We start from the raw sequence: 8,860 nt of genomic DNA on the forward strand, positions 1-8,860 counted from the left end.
CACTCTGTGTCAAAATGTTGCCCATCAACTCCCAACTCCTATACTCAAAAGGTTTGAGCAATAAAGGCAAGCGTGCCAAATGCTGCCTTAACCACCCTGTCTACCTTGATGCAAATTTCAAAGAATCATGTACCTGAATCCCCTAGGTCTTATTTCTGCAACACTACCCAAAGTTTATATTCCAAGATGGCAGTGGTGGAGTAGGCAGCATACAGGCTCCTTGTCTAGGCTGGGCTTGTCTTCCTTGTCTGCATTTTCTTTTCCATCTACCCCTTCTCTTTTTCCTTTAATGTACCTGATAATGAGAGCTGTTCAACAGGAGATGATTTTGATGGACTGTGGAGTCACTAAGACATGTGCGGCTGCAGAGATGGTTGGTCAGCCTGGTAAGACTTGAGCAGGACACTCTCTGCAGCGTGGTGTGGGTGGGGAATCCCGGAGCGGGACACTGTGCAGCATGGTGTGGGTGGGGAATCCCGGAGCGGGACACTGTGCAGCATGGTGTGGGTGGGGAATCCCGGAGCGGGACACTGTGCAGCATGGTGTGGGTGGGGAATCCCGGAGCGGGACACTGTGCAGCATGGTGTGGGACTCTGGCAGTGGTATGCTATAGCAGCGGAGAAGGAAACATGGTACTCGTTATAAGTTATCTTTGATTAAGTTTTATTTTGTGAATGGCACTTGCGTATGAGTGACAGTACACACTTTTCACTGTATTTTAAAGTGAATGCATGTGACAATAAAGGATATTCATCTCATATTTACCTAAATTAAAATCCAGCTGTTAACCTTCATCCTATTGATTCAATTGATCAACATTTCTTTGCAATCTGAGATAACCTTCATCATTGTTCACTGTATCACCAATCCTGGAATCATCCACAGACTCACTAACCATGCGCCTATATTCTCATGCAAAACAGTTATGTAAATAACAAATAAAAGTATGAATCCCTGATGAACACTGGGACACAGGCCTCTGGTCTGATAAACAACCCCCCTTTGTCTGTCTTAAAAAATTGGTCAAGGTTCCTCCCCCTCCCCCTCCAACCCCAATACCACTCCCATCACAGGGTCCAGAGCAAAGCTCACTCTACCCTTACAAAATGGAAAAGTGAATGTTTCCCTAACGTTTGAACCAAAATGAAACTCCGGTGACTCTGGGAAAAGCCAAACAACAAATAAACAAAGAATGGCTTTTCTTGGCTCTACACCCACCAACTACTCTTGAGGTAGGGGCAACATGGGTCAAAATGTGGAATAAATATTTCTTGATAAGATTACAGCGCCCATGGGTCTTCCAGTGGGTCAAAAATTGAAACAAAGGGAAAATAAGACAGCTCTCTTCCTGGGGCACCAACCCGAAAACAAACAGAGTTCAAAAGGCAAAATGGAATCTTATACTACAGAAAAAAACTTAAGAAAACACACAATCATAAACTTATTCCAGATTGTATTGAAGCCAAATTTCACTGTTTTGCCATTGTGGGATTTGAATTCCCAGTCTTAGAACATTGAGGTCTGGAGTGTTAATCTAGTGACAATTCTACCATCTCCCCAGTAAAACAATAGACAATAGGTGAAGGAGTTGGCCATTCTGCCCTTCGAGCCTGTACCACCATTCAATATGATCATGGCTGATCATCCTTAATCAATATCCTGTTCCTGCCTTATCTTCATAACCCTTGATTCCACTATCCTTGAGAGCTCTATCCAACTCTTTCTTAAACGAATCCAGAGAGTGGGCCTCCACTGCCTTCTGGGGCAGAGCATTCCACACAGCCACCACTCTCTGGGTGAAGAAGTTTCTCATCTCTGTCTTAAATGGCCTACCGCTTATTTTTAAGCTGTGTCCTCTGGTTTGGGACTCGCCCATCAGCGGAAACACGTTTCCTGCCTCCAGAGTGTCCAATCCCTTAATAATCTTATATGTCTCAATCAGATCCCCTCTCAGTCTTCTAAACTCAAGGATATACAAGTCCAGTTGCTCCAATCTTTCAACATAAGATAGTCCCGCCATTCCAGGAATTGATCTCGTGAACCTCAATAGCACTCCCTCAATAACCTCAATAGCTGCACTCCCTCAATAGCCAGAATGTCTTTCCTCAAATTTGGAGACCAGAACTGCACACAATATTCCAGATGCGGTCTCACCAGGCCCTGTACAGCTGCAGAAGAACCTCTTTGCTTCTATACTCAATCCCTCTTGTTATGAAGGCCAGCATGCTATTACTACCTTCTTTACTTTTTTTTTCTTTTTTTTTTCTTTTGCTTATTTTTATTCCCCAGCACCCATGGTGTGTGTGTGCAGGTGTGAGACACAGTGAAAGACACAAAGTGCATGAATCATTATTCAACTTCCAACACTCCTCTTACTACCTTCTTTACTACCTGCTGTACCTGCATGCTTACCTTCATTGACTGGTGTACAAGAACACCCAGATCTCTTTGTACTGCCCCTTTACCTAATGACTCCATTTAGGTAGTAATCTGCCTTCCTGTTCTTGCCACCAAAGTGGATAACCATACATTTATCCACATTAAACTGCATCTGCCATGCATCTGTCCACTCACCTAACCTGTCCAGGTCACCCTATAATCTCCTAACATCCTCCTCACATTTCACCCTGCCACCCAGCTTTGTATCATCAGCAAATTTGCTAATGTTACTAATAAGACCATGTTCTATATCATTAATATATATTGTAAAAAGCTGCGGTCCCAGCACTGATCCCTGCGGCACACCACTGGTCACTGCCTGCCATTCCGAAAGGGAGCCGTTTATCACTACTCTTTGTTTCCTATCAGCCAACCAATTTTCAATCCAAGTTAGTACTTTGCCCCCAATACCATGCGCCCTAATTTTGCTCACTAACCTCCTATGTGGGACTTTATCAAAGGCTTTCTGAAAGTCCAGGTACACTACATCCACTGGATCTCCCTTGTCCATCTTCAGAGTTACATCCTCAAAAAATTCCAGAAGATTAGTCAAGCATGATTTACCCTTCATAAATCCATGCTGACTCTGAGCTATCTTATTACTGCTTTCCAGATGTGCCGTAATTTCATCCTTTATAATTGACTCCAGCATCTTTCCTACCACTGAGGTCAGACTAACTGGTCTATAATTCCCTGCTTTCTCTCTCCCACATTTCATAAAAAGTGGTACAACATTAGCCACCCTCCAATCCGCAGGAACTGATCCTGAATCTATCGAACTCTGGAAAATAGTCACCAACGCATCCACGATTTCTCGAGCCACCTCCTTCAGTACCCTGGGATGTAGACCATCAGGCCCTGGGGACTTATCAACCTTCAAACCTAATAGTCTCTCTAACACCAATTCCTGGCAAATATAAATTCCCTTAAGTTCAGGTCCTTCAGCCACTGTTACCTCTGGGTGATTGCTTGTGTCTTCCCCAGTGAACACAGATCTGAAGTACCAATTCAACTCTTCTGCCATTTAGATTAGATTACTTACAGTGTGGAAACAGGCCCTCCGGCCCAACAAGTCCACACCGCCCCGCCGAAGCGTAACCCACCCATACCCCTACATCTACATCGAGATCTACATCTACCCCTTACCTAACACTACGGGCAATTTAGCATGGCCAATTCACCTAACCTGCACATCTTTGGACTGTGGGAGGAAACCGGAGCACCCGGAGGAAACCCACGCAGACACGGGGAGAACGTGCAAACTCCACACAGTCAGTCGCCTGAGGCGGGAATTGAACCCGGGTCTCCGGCGCTGTGAGGCAGCAGTGCTAACCACCGTGCCACCGTGCCCCCTTAATATATTCCCCTGTTTCTGTCTGCAAGGGCCCAATTTTAGTCTTAACCATTTTTTTGCCTTTCACATACCTAAAAAAGCTTTTACTATCCTCCTTTATATTTTTGGCCAGTTTACCTTTGTACCTCATTTTTTTTCTGCGTATTTCCTTCTTCGTAATCGTCTGTTGTTCTTTAAAAGCTTCCCCAGTCCTCCGTTTTCCCACTTATCTTTGCTATGTTATACTTTTTCCCTTTTAACTTTATATGTTTCTTAACTTCCCTCATCAGCCACGGCCACCCCTGCCTCCTCATAGGATCTTTCTTCCTTCACTACCATCCTCTTCATGGAATTCACTGCCCAGTGAAGCAGTTGTGGTTACCTCGTTGAATGATTAGTACATGGAAACTAGTACAATGAAGGGTATGTAGGTTTGTCTGAGCTTAGAGCAGAATAAAAGGTCAGCACAACATCGATGGCTGAAGGGCCTGTATTATGCTATACTGTTCTATGATTTTAAGGCAAAGACGGATACATTTTTGAACATTAAAGGAATGAAGGGTTATAGTGAGTGGGTGGGTAAGTTGGTCTGAGTCCATGAAAAGATCAGCCATGATCTGATTGAATGGTGGAGCAGGGTTGAGGGGCCAGATGGCCTACTCCTGCTCCTAGTTCTTACCTTCTGTCTCCAAGCACTAAGCCAATTTTGTATTCAACTGGCAAACTTACCTGAAGCTGATGTGATCTTACTTTACTAATTAGTCTACCATGCAGAACCTTAGTGAAGGCTTTACTAAAGACATTAGTCTTAAAAGCCAAGAGGATTAGGGAGGGAACTTGTAAATTTCAGATTCAGGCAACTGTTTGGAGAAGTGATGATTATGAGGCCATAGCTTGTGCCAGAATTGCAGACCATATGATATAGGAGCAGATTAAGCCATTCAGCCCATCAAGTCTGCTTGCCATTCGATTATGGTTGATACGTCTCTTAACCCAAATTTCCTGCCTTCTCCCAATAACACTTAATCCCCCTACTAATCAGGAACCTATCTCTGTCTTAAATACACTCAATGACTTGGCCTCCACAGCCCTCTTTAGCAATGAGTTCCACCCTCTGGCTGAAGAAATATCTCCTCATCTCAGTTCTGAAGGGTCGTTCTTTCACTCTGAGGCTCTGCCCTGAGGTTTTAGTCTCTTTGACCAGTGGAAAGATCTTCTCCACATCCAATCGATTCTTGTAGAAGTAAGCAGAAAGTAAAGTTCCCTCAATACCATCCAAATCAAAGACTCGCAGGACAGGGACAGCATAGGGTTAAAAATAGAGTAAAGCTTCCTTTGAAAGTAAAGTTTCCTCAACTCTTTTAAACTAAAAGGAAGGTCCTTCGTAAAACAGTCCAGGGACAGGGACAATGCAGGGTTAGATGCAGAACAAAGCTGTCTCTACTCCCTTGAACTAAAAGAAAACTGAAAGCAAAGTTCCCTTGACTTCAGCCCCATCTAACATTCTAAGGGCAGGGACAGTAAAGTTGTTCAATCCAGAGTAAAGATCTCTCTGTTCCGAAAACTAAAAGTAAACAGAAAGTAAAGTTCCCTTGACATTGTCCCAATTAAACACTGCCAGGACAGGGACATCAAGGGGTTAAAATACAGAGCAAAGCTTCATCCACTCTTTCAGGAAGTTCAAAATAAGACTCGTGAAATGGATCCAACTGGGGCACTGTACAAAATCAAATAAATAAACATAGAGTCATACAGCACAGAAACACATCCTTCCATCCAACTTTTCTATGCTGACCGGATAGACTAAATTTACCTTGTCCCACATGGCCCATATCCCTCTAAACCCTTACTATTTATATACCTATCCAGATGCCTTTTAAATGTTGTAATTGTACCAGCCTCCACCACTTCCTCTGGCAGCTTGTTCCGTACATGCACCACCTTCTGTGTGAACAAATTGCCCCTCAGGTCCCTTTTAAATCTTTCCCCTCTCACCTTAAATCTTTGCCCTCTAGTTTTGAACTGCCCTATCCTGGAAAAAAGATATTCACCCTATCCATGCCCCTCATAATATTATAAACGTCTATACGGTCACCCCTCAGCCTCCAATGCTCCAGGGAAAACAGGCCCAGCCTCTTCCACCTCGCCTTGTAGCTCGAGCATTCCAAACTTGGCAAAATCCTTGAAAATCTTTTCTGAACTCTTTCAAGTTTAACAATATTTTCTTGTAGCAGGGAGACCAGAATTGAACGCAGTATTCCAAAAGTGGCTTCACCAATGTCCTGTACAGCTGCAATATGATCTCCCAGCTCCTACATCAGAGCACTGACCAATAAAGGCAAGTGTGTCAAACACCTTCTTCATTACCCTATCTACCTGTGACTCCACTATTAAGGCGTACACCTGCACCCCTTGGTCTCTTTGTTCAAAAACACTCCTGAGGACCTTACCATTAAGTGTATAAATCCTGCTCTGATTTGCCTTTCCAAAACGCAGCACCTCATATTGACCTAAATTAAACACCATATACCACTCCTCAGACCATTTGCCCATCTGATCAAGATCCCATCAAACTCTGAGATAACCTCCTTCACTCTCCACTGCACTTCCAATTTTGCAATTTGCAAACTTACTAACCATGCCTCATGTATTCACATCCAAATCAATTATATAAAAGATGAAAATCCCTGCAGCACAGTGCTGGGCATGGGCCTTCAGTCCAAGAAACAACTCTACTCTTTTAAACAAAAGATGCAAACAGAAAAGCCAAGCTCACCCATCAGACACTCCTGGGACCAGGATAGCTGTGAGGGACCTTGACAAAAGCCCTTACTAAAATCCATGTAGGTAACATGCAAGATAATAAGTCACTCTACTCTTCGAAAACAGAAAAGCAAAATTTTCCCAACACGAACCGAAATAAAGTTAAGGTGACTCTCTGGGGAAAAAGAAAACAAATAACCAAAGAAAAAAATGGCCTTCCTTGACTCTATCCTTACCAACCATTCTTGGGGCAGGGACAGTAAGGGGTCAAAATGTGAAAGAAACATTTCGTGACTCAGTTGAACACACAGGAAACTAAAAATCAAACCCCCTCAGCGCTGTCCCCATCGAACGCTCCTGGGACAGAGCCACCAATAGTCTAAAGGTCAGAGGGAAAGTCTTCTCTACCCATTATAAAGAAAAATAAAGTTCCCCTTACATCAATTTCCAGGATATGGACAACTTTAAAGCCCTTTTAGCTCTTTCAAAGGGTCCAAAGTCGATACAAAGGGAAAATAATACAGCTCTTTTCTTTGGGAAACCCCACCACCACCTCTCTCCTACCTTTAAGCCAATTTTGTACCTAATTGGCTATTTCCCTCTGGATTCCATGTGCTCTAACTTTAACTAACCAGTCTACCATGCAGAACCTTGTTTCAAATCTTGCTGAAGTCCATACAATGTCTTCCATACTACCGACACCAATCTTTTTTGTCACGTCTTCAAAAAGCTCAATCAAGTTTGTGAGACACAGTTTCCCACCCACAAAGCCATGCTGACTATCCCTCATCAGTCCTTGCCTTTCCAAATACATGTCAATCCTATCTGTCAGAATCCCCTACAACAACTTACCCACCACTGATGTCAGGCTCACTGGTCGATAGTTACCTAACATTTTCTTACTGTCTTTCTTAAATAATAGTGCACCATCCATTCTCCAGCCTTCTGGCACCTCATTAGTGGCTGTTGATGTTAGATTAGATTACTTACAGTGTGGAAACAGGCCCTTCAGCCCAACAAGTCCACACCGCCCCGCCGAAGCGCAACCCATCCATACCCCTATATTTACCCCTTCACCTGACACTACGGGCAATTTAGCATGGCCAATTCACCTGACCTGCACATCTTTGGACTGTGGGAGGAAACCGGAGCACCCGGAGGAAACCCACGCAGACACGGGGAGAATGTGCAAACTCCACACAGTCAGTTACCTGAGGCGGGAATTGAACCCAGGTCTCTGGCGCTGTGAGGCAGCAGTGCTAACCACTGTGCCACCGTGTCGACCGTGTTATAAATATTGCAGCAAGAAACCTAGCAATCACTTTCCTAACTTCCTACAAAGTACTGGGATACACTTGATCAGGTCTCGGAGATCTATCTAGACGTCAAATGGAAACTTATACAACAGAAAATTACTAAAGTAAAATAAATTTGTTGTATTCCATGACCATTCTATCCAGGTCTCTGAGAAGCTCTGAAACCACTATATGGTTTCTGCATGGTAGACTAGTTAGTTAAAGTTAGATCACATGGAATCCAGAGGGAGCTAGCCAATTGGATACAAGATAGGAGAGATAGGTGGAGGGGGGTTGTTTTCCCTAGGAAGAGATCTGTATTATTAGGATTGGGAGAGGTGACAGCACATTAACACAAATGAGGAGAAGGGAGACAGATACATTCTCAAGGACAGCAATGAATATGGTGACATAATGGTATTGTCACTGGAATAGCAATGTTCTGGGGAACTGTGGCTGAATCCTGCCACGGCAGAATGGTCTAATATAAATTTAATTAAAATCTGGAATGAAAAGTCTGGTCATGATTTTGGAAACCATTATCAATTGCAGGGAAAACCCATCCAGTTTCACTAATAGCCTTCATGAAAAAAAAATCTGCCATCTTTACCTGGTCTGGCTTCTAAGGAAATAGCCCTAACAACCAATTTTAAAATCTCTCTCAAGGGATGGCAGTGGTTTAGGAAGGCTGCCTCACCACCAACTTGTCCAGATTAGTTGAGGATGCCCAATAAATGCCAGTCCAGCCTGCAACCCCCAGAACTAATAAATAAAACAAGTTGCTTCTGTAGTGAGAGGTGGGCACCACAGGGTCAAGGGAGTGGTGCCTTATTCCTCCCCCCAAGTTCAGTCTGATCCACTCCCTGTCCCTACCTTTTGTGCTGCCCCTGAGTGGGTTTGGAGGATGTTGGTAATTAGAAACACGGGGTATTCAGTGTTCAAGGCTAGCAGAAGGATAAGTAACACAGGTGGATTTGGGGTAAAGATTGGTGCCCCAAAATATCGGAATATCAAAAAGAAAGCTGGCCTT

Source organism: Chiloscyllium punctatum, chromosome 26 (genome assembly GCF_047496795.1).
Source record: "Chiloscyllium punctatum isolate Juve2018m chromosome 26, sChiPun1.3, whole genome shotgun sequence".
NCBI classification, from domain to species: domain Eukaryota; kingdom Metazoa; phylum Chordata; class Chondrichthyes; order Orectolobiformes; family Hemiscylliidae; genus Chiloscyllium; species Chiloscyllium punctatum.